Here is a 21,734-nt window from a genome sequence, read left to right on the forward strand (position 1 = left end):
GAAAACCGCTGCTGTTGCAGCACCATAAGGAGAAGAAAATAGGGAAAAAGCTTACATTTTAGATTAGGTTATATAAAGGCTATACATAAATGATTTTGTAATATTGTGCTAATTAATATTAGAATTATGATATAATTATGCAAGATGTCATAGCTATTCACACTACCCTTCAAGTTGGTGAATGGATATTTTCCATCCCAAGCTTGCTAATAATATTTTCGAACACAGTGCTTGTCAGTCCTTTTGTGAGTGCGTATGCCAATTGATCCTTGGTTGAAACGAATGGGGTGCATATCAGGCCACAGTGTAGTCTCTCCTTGATAAGATGTCTGTTATATCTCAAAATTTGGTTTAATAGATTTAAAGTAGAGGTGTGCATGAGGCGGGTTAGGTCAGATTCGGGTTGGGTTTAACTTAAAATTTAGACACATTTGATAGGTTAGCCCGACCTGGTTTAAAAATTGGGTTTAAAATTTTATCTAAGTCCGGTGCAAATAAAAATGTTAAAACTTGAGCCTGACCTGGCTTGCTCATATTAATTTTTATATAATTTTAAAATATATATAAACTATCAAAAATGCTAAGAACATCAAAATAAATATTTCTCAATAAATTGAAAATAAATTTTAAAAAATATGTATATTTAAATAACATTAAAATAGATACAACTTAATAAGCAAATGCCTCTAAAATAATAACAAAATTAGTAAATATCTTTAAAATAATAAAAAATTAACAATAAAATAAATTTTATACAATATCCAAACAATAACAATAAAATAGTAGCAAAATAGGAAGAAAATAATAAGAAAATAACACAAAAAACATATTTTTTGTCATTTAGTGAATTCGGGCCGGGCCAGGCCCGGGCAAAAAAGCCTTACCTGAGGCCTGGCCTGTTTTTTAAACAGGCTTTATTTCTTTGCCCAAACCCATTTTTTGAGCTTATATTTTTGCTCAAACCCTCCCACATTTTGGGCGGGCCTTCGAGCTGGGCCACCCACACCTCTAGATTTAAGTTAGTGAATCAGGTATTTGGTTTGGATTTCGGAATTAATTTCAAAATTGTAGCCTAAAATTAGGTTCGGAAAAATGGAATTAGGAGGCAGTAAATCATTTTTCTTAAAATGGATTTTAGAAGTAAATTCAATTTTTAAAAAATTTAGAAAAAGGGATTTAATTAAAAGATGATTAATTTGTAAATGGGTCGAACTTGAGAGTTGCCTAAAATTTTACCAAAGTTTTAAAAATCAGTTTTTTTTTTAAATATCTGTAGCTTAAAACCAAACCTCCTTCGTGCTTCCCATTTGAAATTTGCCAAAAAATCTAACCTCCTCGATTTTTTTCTCTCCCAAACACTTAATTTCCTCTCAATTTTCAAGAAAACTATCAAAATCTTTTATCAAAATTTTCATTCTTTTCTAAAGGATTTTTAAGAAATTCAAGCTCTAATTTGTTTTTCTTCTCTAAGCAAGGTGAGTTTTTGATTCTATTTCTATGCATTTTGCTTTTTCAAGTCAAGCTTTGATCTTTTAAAATGAGATTTCTAAAGATATGATAATTTAAGTCAAAATTGAGCTCTAAGATGGTGAAATTCGGATTCCTAAGTTCAACCTCTGTTTCTAAACATTTTTTTATCTTATCTTGATAGGAAGGTTTCTAATCTTATTTTAACAAATCATTACGATATTTTAAAGATTTAATTATTTTTCCTATTAAATGTTCATGTGATGACTTTTTCGGAAAACTTGAATATGATATTTTATTTGCTCTAAGTGGTTAGGATTTATCCTAAAATGGTTAACAAGATATTTAGAATCAAGTTTAAGAAATAGCAACAAGGATTGATTAAGAAATCCAAGATTTCGATAAATCAAGTCAAATCTTCGATTTATGAGAGGGTAGTTTGGATCTACGTTTTTGTTGAGATTCTGATGTGTTTATGGTTGTTAATGATCATGTTGTTTTGTGTTTATTGTGTCTGCAAAGTTTTGGATTCATTGGAGCCTTCTTCGAATAAGGCACATGGCAAAACAAAGCTAGTTTAAGCTTTAGGCAAGTATGCGAAAGTGGAAATGATAAGTGGTCTGGAGTTGCTGCTTGTAAGCACATTGCACTGAGTTAATCAAGGGATTAGGGTAGCTTAAACATCTATCCTAAGTTTCGAGTGTAAGCCTTCTTACTCTTTTTTGCCTTATTTTGCAAATAGTGTGTAGATTATGTGAGATGTGATACATGATGAGTTAATACAATAAATGATATGTGATTATGTCAATAAATGATATTTGATTTACTGGTTTTATGCACATCTATTTGAACTAAAGGGATTGTGGCTCATTGAGCATTGTGTTGGCACATGTAGTGCATCATTAGTGTATATGGCAAACATGTTATGTAAGTGTGATAGTGATGTGTATATGGTGAACATGAATAGTGAAAAAGGTGCATACAACAATAAATAAACTTGTTTAAAAGTGGATATGTGGGCCTTGTGATATCTTGAAACCATTGGATAGAGTTGGTATGCCATAGGATTTGAGTATTTACACATATATTTGGTAGATGGACATTGAGGCTCGAGACATGTTGGAGAGATAAGGGAATGTTAAGCAATGACTTCATTCATTGGACATGTTTGGTGTGTTGGAGAGAGTTAGCTTTATGCTACACTTTGATAGTGATATGATAGACAAGTAATAGTGATATGATATAAGAAGATCCGTCCAATGTATTGTGTTCACATACATGTTTCATAAGTCTCAAGAAGCCAACATATCATTATTGAAATGTTTGATTATGCTTAAAAGTGTCATGAATGATTGTCTTTAGCATGCTTTTGTTTAACCTTTGATAATGTGTTTCATTGTGACATTCTTGAGCATCCAATGGGCTTAGTAAAGCTCACACTCGTGTTTCAAATGTTTAGCAGAGAAATAGTGCTTTTGAAGAGTGTGAAGTTGGCAAGTGGGGTGATCCCTACAAGGCATAAGTGTTGAGTACATAATAATGGTTTTGGAATTTTAAATAACGGCAATGTGGGCTATTATGTGGGGTTAGATTTTTGGACTATTGATAAGGACTTTAAACATTGGGTTGTAGTTATTTGGATGTTTGTGGTTAATGATGAGGATGCATGACTTATTTTGTTGAAGTTTATGTGTTAAAATTGCATGAAACATGGCTATAAAGTGATGAAAAGGTTTTAGCATGTTCTAAATGGTGTTTGTAGGGAAGATGACTAGTTAGACATGAGAAATAGGCCAAAATGCATGAAATGGTATGTTTGGTAGTGACCAAATTTAAAATTTGAAGGTTATTAGGCTATTTCTGCAGAAATTGCAGATGATGTCACGACGACGTTCGAATGTCATTGCGACAAGGGATCGGCATCGGGACGCCCTATGTCACGTAATCGGGATGAGAGGCCTCCTTCAGATTACATTGTGACGTGGTAAATTGCGTCATCACAACGTGGCATATTGTCCATTCATAGTTGATTTTCTAACATTGCAATTTAGTCCTAAGTTTTAAGTAATACAATTGAAGTCCAACAGGTTATAAAATTGCTTTGAAAACACATACTTGAGATTGAGATGTTTAATTTTGTAAATTTACAGATAACTTTGTAATATGGATATTTTTTTTGATATTTTGTTATTCTTACAATTTAGTCCTCAAGACTCTTACTTCAAAATTAATTGAAAATTATTGATCGATTTAAACTGAATCTTCCAATAATGTTTTTAATAGGGCTTTAGAATTAAAATTTATTTCTAATTTTTTTTATATGAGTGATTTCATATGTTGAATATGATCTGATGATTTTGCTTTTGATTGCAATCTGAAAGGGTTTTTTTTTTTTGTTAGTTGAAGCATGCAATTAGGTTTTGTTGGTTTTTCCATAATTATGCCAGAGTCAATTGCATGTCCAGCATTCTTGTCATCAGTTGTGTGTGAAAATGTTATGGTGTGTTTTGTAGTCATCAATGTGACTAATGTGACGTTTTTGATTTGGGTCGAACTGTCCTGATTGGATTTCGGGTGCCACAATGTCTACCAAATTCAATATGCTTTGTTTGATCATGTTGAATAGGGTTATGAGCAATACTGATGGCTGATTTATTATCACAATACAACTTTATGGGTTTTTCCCATTTTATTCTTAAGTAATCTAGGATTAGAGGTGCTCATGGGACGAGTTGGGTCGGGTTCGGACTGGGCCTAAGTATTACATTAACATACTTTATGTTTGCCCAAGCTTGACCTGACCCTAAATATAAGCTTAAAATTTTGCCCAAACCCGCTTACATTTGCAAAAGACTAACCTAAGCCTATTTTAGGACCGCCCATATTATTTTTAAAAAAATATTTATTTTATTTTAATATATAATAATTTTATATATTTTTTATTTATTGAAAATTTTTATATAGTCATCTTAATATTATTTTAATGTTTACATTAAAGTAGTATTATATATTTAGTATAGCTTTATTTTTTTAATGTGTTCTAAATTACATTATATATAAAAATAACATAATGTAAAGTATTACAAACATAAAACTGAGTCGGGTTGGGTCGGGCTTGGTCCCTGAATGTTAAAGTCTGAGCTCGACCCATATTTTAAATGGGCCTAATTTTTTACCCAGGCCCTTTTTTGGGCTCAATATTTTTGTCCAAACCCTCCCAAATTTCGAGTGGGCTTTCGGGATTGAGCGAGTAGCCCAAGCCATGAACATGCTTATCTAGGATTATTTTCAGCCAGAATAGCTCACATATTCCCTACACCATTGATTTGAAACCTGTCTCTGCGCTTGATCTTGCTCTCACATTCTATTTTTTACTTCTCCATATTACAAGATTCCCACATAGGATAGTACAATAACCAAATGTTGATATTTTGTCGACCAAAGATCTTACGTAATCTGCATCAATACAAGCTTTTAACATCACGCCTGTGCCTGTTCATCACTTAAACAAAATTTCTCTTCCCGGGCAATTTTTCAAGTATTGTAATATCCTATTTACTGCTTTGAGGAGTGATTCTTTGGGATTGTGCATAAATTGGCTGACCACGCTTATTGTAAATACTATTTTTGGTCTTGTGTGTGGCAAATATATCAACCTCCCAACAAGCCTTTGATAGGATCCTTTATCTACTATGGGATCTTTTGAAGCATCACAGAGTCTATGATTGAATTTGATCGGCATCTCAATCGGTTTACAACCCTTCTTCCCTATTGTTTTTAACAAGTAGAGTATGTACTTTTTTTGGGAGATGAAAATTCCTTTCTTTGAATGGCTACTTCAATACCTAAGAAGTATTTTAATTTTCCTAGCTCTTTGATGTCAAACTTCTTCAATAGACATTGCTTCAAATTGTTCATCTCTTCTACATTATTACTCGTTATGATGATATCATCTACATAAACTAATAGTGCTGTAAATCTTCCAGAATCCGAGTGTCTCACGAACAAGATATGGTCCCCTTGACTTTACTTGTATCCCAATGATATCATTACCTTAGCAAACCTCCCAAACCAAGCTTGTGGTGATTGTTTGAGCCCGTAAAGAGCTTTCTTCAACTTGCACACCATTCTCTCTTTAGATTCAAATTTAAAGGGAACTTTCATATAAATTTCCTCTTCTAGATCACCATGGAGGAATGCATTCTTAACATCAAATGGTTGTAGATCCCACTCAAAATTAGCAGCTAGTAACAAATGTATCCGTACTGTGTTCATTTTTGCAACATGGGCAAATGTCTCAAGATATTCAATGCCATAGGTTTGAGTGTATCTTTTGGCCACTAATCTTGCCTTGTATCTTTCCACCGAGCCGGAAGCTTTCTATTTTATAGTGAAAACTCACCTACATCTGACCAGTTTTTTCCCTTTCAGTAATTCAACTAACTAACATGTCTTGTTCTTCTTAAGGGCTTCCATCTCGGTTTTCATAGCATCCTCCCATCTCTTATCTCCTAATTCCTCAGTTAGATTTTTTGGTATAGGGATAGTAAGGAGATTTGTTAGGATGGCTCTATGGTTTTCAAATAGATTTTGATAGGAGATGAAAAGATATAATGGATGTTATGAAAAGATATAATGGATGTTTTGTACAAGTTCTTATTCCTTTCCTGAGTGTAATTGGCAGGTCTTCAGTACTCGGTTTTTTCTTGTTTGTTTGCTGATTTAATTGGCTCAATACTTGGTGTGACACTGCTAGTTGGTTTGGAAGTGGTTTCAGGAAGTTGGGTTATAATAGGCCAATTTTGGCTTGGCCCAATTATAAAATAAAACCCAAAAATAAATTAAAAATCCAAATATTACAGTCCAATTATAATGGCCCAAACAACCCAAATAAATTAAAACCCTAGCAGCCCAAAAGCCCATAACTTTAACTTTCAGCAAGGAAAAAAAGAAACCTTAGCCTAAGAGTTGCTGCTGCTCCTCAGGTGATAGAGAACGCAAGCAAAAGAGGACAAACAAAGAAAAAACAAATAGCAATAGCAAACAAGAAGAAATAGACAAAAAAAATAAGAAGGAAAAGTCTTGTAAATTGGCTTTAAAAGCCACAACCTTATCCTTGTAATTTCTTTACGAGCACTAGATTAAATAAAAAAAAGAACAAAAATTATCTAAGAGGTGATCTTCTTTTTTAATTTGTTTTAGTTTTAAGTTCTTGTCTTATTTTATTTTTTTCTTTCTTTATGTATTTTTACATATAAAAAAAAAAGAAAAGGAAAGCTAGTTACCTTATCGCCGCCGTCGGAGATTGCTCCAGTCTGGAGGGTGGCCGAGTCAATGGGCTCATCGAAAACCCCCATCGGTGGCACGAGGGAACCAAAAGGTCCCTCTTTTTTTCATTTTATTTCCCCTTTCTTGTAAATATCGTTGGTTTTTGGGTGTTTTGGCATTAAATCAGGACTTAAGGTGAAAAAATCGTAGAAAAAACCCATTCTTTTGGACTCCGGCCGCCGTATAAGATGGCCATCGTCACCAGCAGCCATGCCAGATAGATGATGGCCCAATCGCCGGAGAAAGGGAGAAAGTGAGAGGGTTTGAAGTTTTCTTTAGTTTTTTTAAAAAGGGGATGGCTGAAAACGAAATTTCAAAAAAAAATTGGGCTTAAATAGCACCCATAAAACGACGTAGTTTCATTAAGCCCCCTAGACGCCCAAAAATTTGTGGCGCGCTACAATTTGGTCTCTTCCTTCCTTTTTTTACTTTCTTAGATTCGGCCACAGAATTTGCAGCACTTTTCAAATCAGTCTTGGCACGCTGATCCTCTAAGGAAGGGACTCCTGTCCAAGGATGGGTTTTTTCCCGTTTGGTCCTCAACTTTGCGCGCATTTTCTTTTTTACCCCCGTGTTTTTATTTTGTTATGGTTTTCACTTCTAATTTAATTTTTGTTCCAATTTAATCCCTAATCAGCTTGATTTTAATCTTTTTTTTAATTTTTTTCTTTCTTTCCTTTATTTATTCATTTTTATATGCATTATTTATTTTAAACGGTTTTATGTTTCGTTTGTTACATTTTTTATATATCATTAAACTATTCTATTGTTTATCTTTAATCGTTTATTTGTTATTTATTTTAAGGTTTTTTACATATTATATATATTTAAACTATTATTCATTTTAGATTTTACATATATTATTTATTTCAAACTATTATACCTTATTTATTTTGAAATTATTTATATATCTTCTTATTTTAAACTTTTATATATATTATTTATTTTGGATTATTTATATATATATATATTTTCTATTTAAACTGTTTTTATATATTATTTATTTCAAATTTCTCTTTTACATATTATTTATTTTAATTATTTTTTTTATATATTACCATTACTCTGTTTTACATTGTTTATTTTTAAATTGTTTTAAATATCATTTATTCTAAATGGCTTTATTTTTTAAAACTGATATATACATTATTTTATTTTAAGTTGTTTCACATATATTATTTATTTTATATTATTTATATCTTATTTCTTATATATATTATTTATGTTAAATTGATCTAAATTATTTATTTTAAACTGTTTTTGTATTTTGTTTATGTCAATTTTTATATATATTTGTTCATTTTGACCCTTTCCGTATTATTTATTTTAAAATTTGATTTTTCTCTCGCATATTATTTATTTTAAACTCTATATATATTATCTACTTCGAATTATTTTATATATTACTTTGTTTCGTTTTCTTTGATTGTTAATATCAATCTTAAAATAGTGTATTATGTGAATATTTTCATTACGTGCCCTATAAATTATTTTTTATTATATTCATGTTGTTGACATTCATTAACATTCATACACAATTAGCTGCTTTATTATACTCCAAATCAAATAAATACGTATCGTTTAAATATCGTATTTGTTATTATTCAACAACCTTTTTTTTAAAAAAATAAGGCAATATTTCGCGTTTTAGAATTTTGAAAAATCGTACCCTAACTTACAGGGTTTCGATTTTCTCATTAAACCTAAATAGCCAAATATCCTTTTAGATTTCAAAATACACGAAGTTTCGATAAAAATTAAAGGCAAACTTATTCCTGAAGATTCGAACGTCGCATCCTAACTTACGGGATGTGGCATTTTATTATCTCGGGACGAGTGAGCCTTTGACGCTCGTTTCAATGTAATTCAATCGTTTTAAAATTAACATTCATAAAAAGAGATCGTAATTTAAAATTTCTTTTAAAATCTTTTCAACTTTCGACATTAAGACGATAATTAATCAATTAGGTACCAATTTTGAGCGTGACAAGGGTGCTAATCCTTCCTCGCACGTAACCGACTCCCAAACCTATTTTCTCAAATTTTGTAGACCAAAATCGTTGTTTTAATAAATCGAAATACTTTATTAAAATGACCAAATTGTTAGGTGATCCGATCATACCTAAAAAAAAAATCGGTGGCGACTCCCATTTTCATTTTTAAATAAAAGTCGACCCCGTCTTTCAAAAAAATGGTTTTGACATGGGTAACATCACAAATAGGAGATTGTACCTGTATTGGTCGAGAGACTAGTATTTTCCTCATGGAATAAACCGGCAATGGCAGAATGTTATCTTGATTTCCCTTATCTTTCATCATTTCAACTGATTTGACTAACTTGATTAACGAAGAAATAGGAGAAGTGGACTCACTAAGAACAAATTCAGATGCCATGAATGGTTTTAATTGTAATGAAGTGGGCTCAGAGATGATTATGGGTATAGACTCATTAAGAAGAAACATATCTTCTACTTTATCTTTATTCAAGGTCTCCCTCTAAAGATAATTTTGTTGAAAAATGGATTCATCTTCGACAAAAGTAACATCAACTGAGAAATTTTTTTGTAGGTGGATGAAAACATTTATAACTCTTTTATGCAGAAGAATATCCGATAAAAATGCATTGAACATGAACAAAAGCAACACACCCAAAAATTCGAGGAATAAGATTGTTTGAAGTAAAAAATTTTGAGAAAAATTTTGTGAGAATATCAATTAGACTTTTGAACACAAGGACATGTGTCAGGAGCCTATTAATAAGATGGGCAGCAACAGTTAATACAACTTCACCCTAGTATTGTTTTGGAACATTCTTGTGAAACAACAATGCTCTAGTTATCTCTAGGAGATAGTCATTCTTTCGCTTAACCACTTCGTTTTGTTATGGACCAGTAACACATGAGGATTCATGAATAATTCTTATTTTTTGAAAGAATGGAGAAAAGGTTTAGATTGAAATAATCTTTTGTGTTGTCTGATCGAAATCTCTTAATTTTTACATCAAATTGAGTATTGATCATGTTGTAAAAATTAGGAAAAATAGTGCTAACATCATATTTATTTTTCAAGATTTAAAGCCATGTCAGTAAAGTACAATCATCAATAAATGAAACAAACCACCTAGCTCCAAAAATATTTGGAATGGTAGAAGGTCTCCAGATATCACTATGAATGAGAGAAAAAAGAACAAAGGATATTTTTATTGCTTATTGGAAAGGAAGCACGTTTGTGTTTGGCAAGTTCATAATCATTGTAATGAAAAATGTCAAAAGCAAGACCTTTAAATAAAGAAGGAAACATCAACTTGAGCACTATAAAAGATGGATGACCTTAATGACAATGATGAAACTAAGTTTTCTTTTAGTTTGACATGACAGACTCGGGAAAAAACGATGTTGATATTAGATTTTCACCACTTGTGATACTGCTTTGTTTTTTTAAGAAGTAGAGACCATCTCTCTAACTAGCACGTTCAATCATCTTCTTTGTGTCTAGTGCCTGAAAGACACAATGTGAAGGGAAAAAGGTTACACTACAATTTGAATTTGTAGTTAATTTTTGAATAGAAATAAGGTTTGCAAATAGCTTTGGAAAATAGAGTACATTTCTTAGTGTAAGGTCCTTGTTTATGTAAATATCCCATTGTCTAGCTACGATGTGATGGATCCATTGACTATTGTGATCTTTTTATGGTTATAGCTCAGAGTATAAGAGAAAAAATGTTTAGAGGAACATGTCATATGGTTAGTGGCACCGGAATCAATCACCCACATGAGAGGTGAATTTTTTTTTGAGACATTAGTACAAGAGGAAGAAGAAATACCTGAAAACACCAACAAACAAGTACTTGTCAAGGTTGGTTTTTCAAATGATCCCAAAAAAGTTTTCAGTTTCTCAATTTCTTCAATGTTGAATTCAAGAGCAGATTTCTCTAAATTTTCTTCATTGGTCGACGAAGTACTCACTATATGTGCTTGACTTCAATCATTCACACTTTGATTGGGCTTTTCATTGGACCTTCCATGAAGTTTTCAACATCTCTTCTTGGTGTGATGGTGCTTTTTGCAATATATGCAGAATAAAGAATCTCAATTGAATGGTTTGGTTGAGTCCTCTCAGGCAACTAATGAAGGATTGTTGACCTATTTCAATTTTGTGGTTTTGGTAACAAGTGCAGAACCATCTCCCCTTTGAGGTTCAAGCATAACACTTTGACGTCTCTCTTTAGCGCGTATAATAAAGATTGCCTTGTTTAGATATGGCAGTCCGATTTCCTCAAGATCTGTACTCTTACAAAATCAAATTCAACGTTTAATCCTGCAAGAAAATCGTCAATACAATTTTTTCCACAAATTGCTTTAGAATTGCAGCATCTTTTCTGTAGCGCATTTGGATGCATTGATAATGATCCATCTCTTGACATAAGCCTTGAAAGAGACTCGAATATTCAGTGACAGTTCGAGTCCTTTGTTTGGTTCCTAAAATTTTCGTCTTAATTTTGTAGATTTGTGCAGCATCGTTAACCTTGGAATATGTCTGTCAGATAGCTTCCCAAATCTCCTTGGCAATTCCGAGAAACATACATGTATCACTAATTTCTGGCAGCATTGAGTTCCATAACCATGACATCACCATGGAGTCTTGTTTGTCTCATGCCAAAAAATTGGGATCGTCCTAAGAAGAACCTGTGCCCATTAAATGGCTCAATTTTCCTCTGCCCTTTAGAAAAGTGCGGACCAATTGTGACCACTTCAAGTAATTATTCCCATTTAGTCGATATGTTGCTTGAATGTTCTATAAATCTTCGATTGTAGCAGCGACAGTATTTTCGAATGTAGGGGCACTCATGACAGGGCTGGTGATTTTGACAAAACTTTTGGGTGATCCAACATGATTAATTGAATAAAAAATATATACAAATAGGGAAGTATAAGAAAGAAAGCAATGATGATTGAGAGGAACAGAGAAGATTGAGCTCAATTAAGTATGGCCAGAGAAAAAAAAAACTTCAAATTTTATTAAGAAATATTCAACGACTCTGATACCATTGTAGAGCTTAAATTTTGCCCGAGCCCAATAAGCAGAGCCCAAAACATCAAATAAATTAATAGTCTAATTAACACCCCACTAAACCATCCTACTAACTCTATCAGTTGTAAAATTTGGCTATAAAAGCCATTCAAAACTATTGTAAAGGGGGTTCTTTTTTTTGGAGAAAAAAGGAAAGAGATTCGAATAGAGACTTTCAATACAAGAAATACACGAAATTAATCAAAAATCAAAGCAAAAAAGGTGTTTTTTTTCGTCTATTCTCGTTTTAAATTCTTTGTTTATTATATTTTATCTTTCAATTTTATTTTATTTTTTACATACGAAAGTAAAAATAAAGGGGAAGAAGCTTACCCATTTTAAAATTACAGGAAAAAGGTTTTTTTAGGTCTGGCCGCCATGTACGGTAATGCCGACTGTGACGCCTGGAGGTCCGGTGACTGGAGCAAGGCCGAACGGATGGCCGGATTTAGAAGGGAGGGGGAGAGTGTTATTTTTAATAATAATAATAATAATAATATATTATTATTATTATTATTACTTTAACTATTATTCTGTATACTATTACTGTTTTCTTTTTTATTATTATTAGTAGTAACGTAATAATATTTTTATTATTTTATTATTATTTTTACCTTTTTATTACTAATATTATTAACCTACTATTTTTATTTTTATTATTATAGTATTATTATTATTTTTATATTGTTATTATTATTAGCACGTATATTATTATTATTAATGCATTATTGTTATTTTCTATTTTATTATTACTTTTATTACTATTTTTTCTATTATTATTATTTTCATTACTTCCATTATTATTATCATTATTTTCTATTATCATTAATATGTTGTTTGTTTATTATTATTATTATTATTTTTAACACTATTATCATTATTATATTTACCTTTTTTTTAATATTATTACCATTATATATATTTTATTATTATTACTATTATTTTTATGATCCGTCCTATTTTTACACTATTTCATTCAATATTTTGTTGTACATGTGTTTATTTGCCCACTCCTGATTTAAATTAAATTTTCATTCGAATTTTATTTGTTGTTCCATTTTTTATCTCTGTATTATTTTATTTATTATTATCTTTGTCTAGATTTTTCAAGTAAAGGAAATATTCGATACTTGAAAATTCAAGAAATCGTGTCCTAATGTACTGGGTTTTGATTTTTCGTTTGATCTAAGTAACCTATTATCCTTTTAAATTAAAATACATGAGTTTTAAATAAAATAAAGGCAATATTCCGTATTTAGAAATTCGAGTAGTCGTGCCCTAACGTACTGGGTTTTGATTTTTCGTTTGATCTAAATATCTGAATATCCTTTTTAAAATTTAAATACATGAGCTTTAAATGAAATAGAAGGCAAGCTCATACTCGAGGGTCAAGGTGTTGTGTCCTAATATACCGGATATAACATTTTACCTTAAGATGAAACGGTCCTTGACATACGTTTTAATTCATCCAAATACTTTAAAAAAACATTAACACTAAGAGGGATCGTATTTTAAACTCTTGTCAACTTTTCAATTTTCGACATGTAATACCCTGAAAATTTTTACAGTAAGATATTATCTTTGATATAGTAAAATAAGGAAATAAATGACATAAAGGGAAATTTTGAGTTATGTCAATATTAAGAAGTATATTATGATATATTAATTCAAGAAAGGACTAAATTGTAAAAGTGAGAAAAGTTTTGTTGCACAAGAGTAAATACTCAAAATTTAAGGGGTTAAGTGTAAATATGAAAAAGTTGAAGGACCAATAGTGTAAATATTTTAAGAGTGGAATGATCTAGAAACTAAGGAAAATGGATGAATTAGGACCAAATTGAATAGGTGAAGAACTATAAGGGACTAAATTGAAATTTTACCAAAATTAAATGATGACTCAAGGATGGAATTTTAAAAGATAATAAAGGGCAAAATGGTCAATTAGAAGAGAGAGAAATCTAGAAAGTAATGATGATGTTGATGATATTTTATGATTATTTAATTAGATATATATTATTTTAATAAGATATTTTATTATTATTTTATTATTAATTATTTAGTATAAAAGGAAGGAAAGATGAAGAATTTTCATCATCTTTCCATGCATGCAGCCAACGTTAGAAGAGAAGGAAAAGAAAGAAATTTTCTTTTCTTTACAATTTGGTCCTTCCACCAAAAATTCACCATTTCCACCTAGAAATCAAAAGAATTTCCATTGCTACTAAGAGAGAGAAATGTTAAGGAGACCATGGGGAGTTAGAATATCAAGTTGGATTCAAGAAATAGAAGCTGGAGGAGAGAGAAAATCAAGTTAAAGATTAGTATCAATAGAACAAGGTAAGTATATCAAGATTTCAATATGTTTTTAAGTTTGTTATTATTGATAAAATATGGAAATAATGTTATAGTAGAGTTTTCTTACATAAGGTCTTATGTTCTTGATGTGTTAGTGAAGAGAAAATAAGAGAAAGTGATGAGAAATGGTGTAGAAAAAGAAAATAAGGATGTTATAACATGGTAATTAATATCTTGTACTAAAACAGTTTTGGACAGCAGCAGTAGTCTAAGTTTGAAAAATCATCAAAACTTAGAGAAATCTAATTATAGGATGAATAAAATATGAAATTAAATCTTATTAAGTCTAGTTTCTTATAGAATAAATGATGTAAGCAATGGAATTGTAAATCATGAGATATGATGAATTTTGTGAGACAAGGTCAGAATGATTTTGGGTTTCCCTGTTCTGAATTTGTAAAATCATAAAAAAATGGATAAAAATAATTAGGGGATTAAATTTATATTTTTAGAATCCTGAATGAGTATATTTTCAATAGAAACAAACATGAACATCATTCGAATTCTGTACGAGGAGATAATTAATTTTTAGTGAAGAAGGGTCAGAACTGTCAGACAGCAGAATAGGGGTAACTTTAAAGAATAAAATGTACTTATTGGCTAAACCAAAAATTCTGAAAATTTTATGGTAAGAATATACATGAGTCTAGTTTCATGTAAAATTATCTGATCTTAATTTGGAGTTCTATAGCTTCAGATATAAATAATTTAGTGACTATGACACAAATGGACAGCTTGAATATTCATAAAAGTAAATAATAAAAATTATGGATAATGTTACTTACAAGTGTGTTATCTACATTAAGGATGTGGAATGGAGAGGAGGAGGAGGAAAAATACGTATGAATATTCATCTAGCATGGCTAATTTGCATATTTTAGGCTCAGGGACTAAATTGAATAAAAGTAAAACTTTATGGGCAATTTTGTAAAAATGTCAGAAATGACCAAATTGCATGAAATGCATTATTTTATTATTTAAATTACAAAATTGAATGAAATTATTAATTTAGTTCAAGATCGGGGGAAAACATGTTTTAGGGATTAAATTGAAAAGTGTTGAAATTATGGAAAATTCTGATATTTTATAGAATTCATGGACTGTTATCAATATATATAAGAATAATAGCTGGAAATAAGGTTTAAATTGCAAGAATTTTATTTTCCTGACCCTAAGGACGAAATCGTCATTAATTAAAAGTTTAGGGGCAAAATGGTAATTTTACCTAGAGCATTAATTAAATGCATTAGAATATGAAATAAATGAAAATGATGATCAAATTTATTTATAAAGATCCGGACGATTCAAATATGAGACTTGATCGTGGAAAAGAAAAGATATCGGATTAATGAAATTATAAACACAAACAAGCAATGAGGTAAGTTTGTGTAACTTGAATTGTATTTTAAATACTTGAAATATGTGATTATGTGATGAAAATATGATTTGAATGTTCAATTCATGATATTTGATAAAATATTGGTAATACTCGATATAAATTGAAAATAAATCCCGGTTGAATGAAAGGAAAATTCGATGGATCTCTGAAAAGGAATTGACGGTAAAAAGGATCTAGCCCGGACGGGTGATCCTATCCTGATATAGCCCTCCTGAAGAATACGTGTAAATGGATTTAGCCTGGACGGGTAATCCGAATTAGGGTCTGAATTTAGCCTGGACTGGTAATTTAGATCCAAGCTCATTAGGGTAATTGTCGTTGCAGGGGATTTAGCCTGGACTGGTAATCCCGACAATACTCTATGAGTTTATATTATAGGGGATTTAGCTTGGACTGGTAATCCCACTGTAAGGATGAGGTTTGCAGGATTGTGCTCTCTGATATGAAATGTGTAAGACCATGGTTGAAAGATACCATGGCAACCTGATATGAAATGTGTAAGACCATGGTTGAAAAATACCATGGCAGCCTAATATGAAACGTGTAAAACCATGGTTGAAAGATACCATGGCACCTGATATGAAACGTGTAAGACCATGGTTGAAAGATACCATGGCAGCCTAATATGAAACGTGTAAGACCATGGTTGAAAGATACCATGGCAGCGTGACATGAAATGAATAAGACCATGGTTGAAAGATACCATGGCAACATGACAGAAAATAAGTAAGACCATAGTTGAAAGACACTATGGCATCATGTCAAAGATAAATAAGACCGTGGATGGGAGACGCTATGACATCTGTTGAACAATTGATATTTAGGTAATATGTATCAGATGACGAATGGTTATATGAAATAATTATAAAGATAGATAAACGAAATAAGTATAAGTACATGGAATATAATTTATGTTAAGTTTGATATAAACTATTACCGGAATAAATATACATAAAATATATGGAAATGATAGAGCATGAAATATTGATATAATGAAATGAATGATATATGCTTATGAAGAAACGGTAAGTATTTAAATTTTTTTTTTAGTGATCTGTAAATGGTAGTAATGCTCCGAAACCCTGTTCTGGCAGCGGATACGGGTTAGGGGTGTTACACGACATTAAGACACTGAATAATCAATTAGGTACCAAATTTGGGCGTGACGAGGGTGACAACCCTTCCTCGCACGTAATCGGCTCCCAAGCCCGTTTTTCCAATTTTTGCAGACCAAAATCATGGTTTTGATAAATCAATCTGTTTATTGAAAAACGACCACGTTTTGAAGTGACCCGATCACACCTCATAAAAAAAATCGGTGGCAACTCCAAACTTTCGTTTTAAAAAGTCGATTCCCGTTTTTCAAAAAAAATGATTTTGACAACCATATTCAAAAGAAAATAACTGTTGTTGCAATTTTGCTGTTGGCTGTAGCAATCGTGAAAAAAGAAAGAAAAATTAAGGAGAAGAAAAGAAGAGAAAAATAGGAAAAAAAACTTGTATTTTTACATTAGGTTACATAGTCTATTTATAATAAAAAAACTATACACAAATAAGGAAATATATGATATGATTCTGTAATATTGTGCTAATTAATCTAGAACCATGATATAATTATGCAAGATATCATGGAATCATGATATAAGTGTGCAAGATATCCACAACATGAATTAATCTAAAATTTTCAACTAATTCTTTTAAAATTTTAATTATTTAAGAGGATTTTTAACGTTATTATTTGAATCGAATTGAATTTGTTGGTTGAATGAGTTGATTGGGTGATTGAATCAATTTAATTATATATATTTAATGTTTTTATTAAAAATCTATTTTCAGATTTTTTATAACTAAATTAATATAAACTTTATATAAACATAGATATTATAATATAAATAATAACAACAATGTTAAAAAAGGATCTAAAACATTAACTCTTAAATAATATGAAGAAATTAGAATACTTTTGAGACCAAAAGTGCATAACACTATGACCTAAACTGATGTACAAATATACACTATATTGATATCATATATGTAAACTGTTGTTAGATTGATTGCATTGAGAACCGATTGGGGTATCAGTTTAGAATAAGGGGTTAGATTAGTTATCTCGTAAACCAGTTGTATCGGTCGAACTAATTTTTATTCATTGTTAAATATTATTATTTTAATAATTTATTCAATCGAACCGATTGAATCAGGTACTATTGGTCTAACTAGTTCATCTATTGGTTCGATTCTGAAAACCTTAAGCTTCGATGATGATATATTATAAGTAAAAATAATTATTTATTGTTTGAGTTTTGAAAGAAGTGTGAAAAAGAAAGAAAATAAAAAAGTTTCCATAGTTTTTTAATCATGTTAGATTTTGAAGATTCCAAGTTTTAAAATGGATTTTAAAATTCAAAATTTAACTATTATGAAACAGGTCTTGAATTTGTCCAAATTCAAGTACAACTTTTTATTTGTTATCTAAACAAGGAATTTGGATTTTGAAATTCAAATCCAAATTTCTTCACCCAAACCGTGGTTTTAAAAGAAGCCATTATAACAATTCAATTTTAATTGTAATATCAAATCAGATCATTATATCCATTATAGTTAAGGGTATACTACACTAGTAGTCACCTAATTATTAGTATTTTTTTGTCACCTAATTATAAAAAATTACAAAATGGTTATCCGATTGCTTGACGGGAGTAGTTTTTAAAATTGGCATAAAAATAACTTAACCCTCAACATTTATACATTATGTCACTTTAGTCTTGATTTTAAAAATTTTAACCCTCAACATTTATACACTATGTAATTTGAGAGTTTTTTTTATACAATTTTACTTTTCTTTATGATCTTTTCACCTAAAAAATTTTAAAAAAAATTATCAGCTAAATTTTATTGAAAACATATATAAAAAAATGGAAACACTAAAAAATTCAAAATAATAATTTTCTCTTTTCTCATTCTTTTAAAATTGTAACCTTCAATGTCACAAAAAAACTTGCAAAAAAGGACCAAATTACTTAATATATACATGTTAAGGGTTAAAATTACTATTATATTATTTTTTAAAATTGTCACTGTTAATCCATTGGTGATAAAAATAATAATAAATTACGAAGAAAAAGCTAATAATTAAATGATAAAAAATTACTATTTATTGAATAACTAGTCATCACTTTCGAAACTTTAATAGCGAGGACAAATTCTAGTAACAATAAAGGCTAACATGTTGCTGCCTTCATTCCTTTTCTTAATTTCTGTATTTATTAAGGTTGGGTTTGGTTGAATATTTTATTATTTATGTTCGTTTTATAGTTTATATTCGATGTTTGTCGTTATTTTTTTAATAATATTATTTTAAAATTTTAGATTTGTATTCTTTTATTAGAAATGTAATAAGTCTTGCCACTGAACCCAATATTTGTATGTAAAAATTAATATTTTAATTAAATAAAAATAATCCTTTAACTCTTTTTTTTTTGTAAAATTTTATAATATATTTAAGTTAATCTTTATATTTTAAATATAAATTGTTTATTTTTTACATAAATAAAAAATAAAATTCAGTCCTATTAAAAGAGTACGATTTTTTAAGCACGTTTTGAATTGATTTTGAGAATTTTCCACTCAGATATTTATTTACAGAACCCTCGGCTACCATGTGATGTATGCTAGACTCACTCTTCTCAATTGTGTGCATTTGAAGTATAAATGAAATATATATATATTATATTCATTATATAAATAAAACAAAAATGAAATAAATAATTGATTTTTTTTTAAAAAAAGAAAAATTCTTCCCAATCAGACTTTGGGTGGTTTTGGATGGGCAGTGCATTTATCTGCAGTTAGTGTGAAAAACAGTGGTGGCGGTGAGCAATACTCTAGTGTGAGACAAAAAGTAAGCTAAACGCACCACACCGTAACCAATCGCCCATCCAAACTCACTCTTTATGTAGCAAGAAATACAAAGAAAGAAAAGGAAGAATATGAAAAAAGAGAAGAAAATTTAATTATTGTTTGTTGTATTTTCCCCATTCACTTGAATCACACATTTAGTATTTCAGATTTTATCAACTTGACTCTTATTTTTTGAGTTAAATTTAGTAATTAACTTTTCAAAAAGAGTTAGTTCACTTATTTTAACGAAAATATTAACTAAAAAATTAAATTTTTAATGAATGTGTGGCATTTCACGTATACTTAATATTGACACAACACTTTATTTTATATATCAGATGTAATAAATAATTTAAAAAATAAAAAATCTCAAATTAAAAAAATAAAAATTCAAAATAATTAGCATGAAATACACATGGAAAGTTCATGTCATTCGAGCTACCATGTTTAAACATTGAAAGGATAATGATCAAATTCGACATTAATTAAAAAAATAAAAGTTAAATTTAACTAAAAAAATAAAGGTTAAATTAATGAAAGATGTACATAATAAGAGCTGTATTTATTATTATTCCCAAAATAAATTTTAAAATTTACAAAACCAAGATAAATAAGTGAGATAAATGAATATATAATTGTATTTACTATTATGTCCTTTTTGAAACCTTGCTATAAAAAAATCTAGTAGGATAAAACTTAACCAACAAAAACAAAATTAGCAAATATCTCCTATCAAGCTGATAATGCTTAAATCACGAGAATATTCAGTCGCAAAAATGGTTAAATTAGCAAAAAAATGTTAGTTTTAAAAAAATTTTAACAGAATTTTGGAGAGAGGGGATGAAAATGTGTCAGTTGGATGCGTTTTCAGCTGACTTTGCAGGAAAACGCATCTAGTGGGGTGTATTTTCCTGTACAGTCAGCCAAACGTGTCTAGTTGGATGCGTTTTCACTCTGATGAAGTCGAAAAGTGCCCCTTGCTGAACGCGTTTTTTCTCAACAGTCGAATTCTCCAACGACCATAAAAACAACTAGTTTTATTTCTATATAAACCCAAAATTTTTTCTCATTTTTTCATTCAAATCCATGTCTATCAATTCTCTCAAGTTTTTAATTCTACAATTTTAATAAAAATTCTCTTAAGTTCGTCTTGATTTAATGATGTATTTTGATTTTTTTTTGTTTTAACTAAATTTTGTAATGATAAATATTCTTATTCATTTGGATGACAGCCACATTTCTACAGTCCAATTGATAATGGTAAGAAAATATTTCTAATTTTTATAATTTTATTCAAGTTCATAATTAAGTAGTTAAAAAGATTAAACTTATTTTTTTTTGTTTTTTTAAAATTAGGTCGAAGGTCGGATTTTGGAGACATATACACAATCTATTTTCGAGGCCATCGCCTATAATTGAACCCTACTTGGAAGATGCGAGATTCTTCCACGTGTCTCGTATGCTTGAGGGTGTAAATTGGACCCCACACTTATCAGCGCATTGGTCGAAAGTTGGAGAACCGAGACATACACATTCTATCTTCCATGTGGTGAGTGTACAATCACACTCGAGGACATCCAATAATTATAGCTTGGTACTTTATAGGTGGATGGGCCAGTCGTTACGGGATTAGTGCTCGTTGGTGATTGGAGCGACATTTGCGAGCAGCTGTTAGGCAATGTGACATACAAGTTTTTCGGTAGCGGATAGAGATGAAATGGTTGCAAGAAAATTTCCAATATCTCTACGAGAGTTTGAGTCCCCTTGAGAGAGAACAACACGCCCAATAGTATATCCTGAGGTTAATCAGAGGTGTTCTAATTCTCGATAAATCTCAAACTCTTGTACATTTAAGGTGGCTGCTACAACACGTCGACTTGAAAGAAGCGAGCTGACATAGTTGGGGATCAGAGGTGATGTTATACTGAGAGATGTGTCGGGTGACACAACCACAAAAAATTAAAATTGGCGGTTAAGTATTCCTTCTACAATTATGAGCATGGTTTCGGCTATCATTTTTACATCCTCAAGCTGACAACCCTTCTATTTTTCCATTCGTAACAAGGAAAAATTAATTTGATAATATAGTTATTATAATATTATTTCATTGTTATATTTTTGAAAAAAAAATTATTTGAATTGGTGGAACCGTAACCTGAATTATTTGGGACTACTCGATGAGCTCGAAGATATTCAACTACTATTAGATCAACGA

The sequence above is a fragment of the Gossypium hirsutum genome, chromosome A05 (genome assembly GCF_007990345.1).
Source record: "Gossypium hirsutum isolate 1008001.06 chromosome A05, Gossypium_hirsutum_v2.1, whole genome shotgun sequence".
NCBI classification, from domain to species: Eukaryota; Viridiplantae; Streptophyta; class Magnoliopsida; order Malvales; family Malvaceae; genus Gossypium; species Gossypium hirsutum.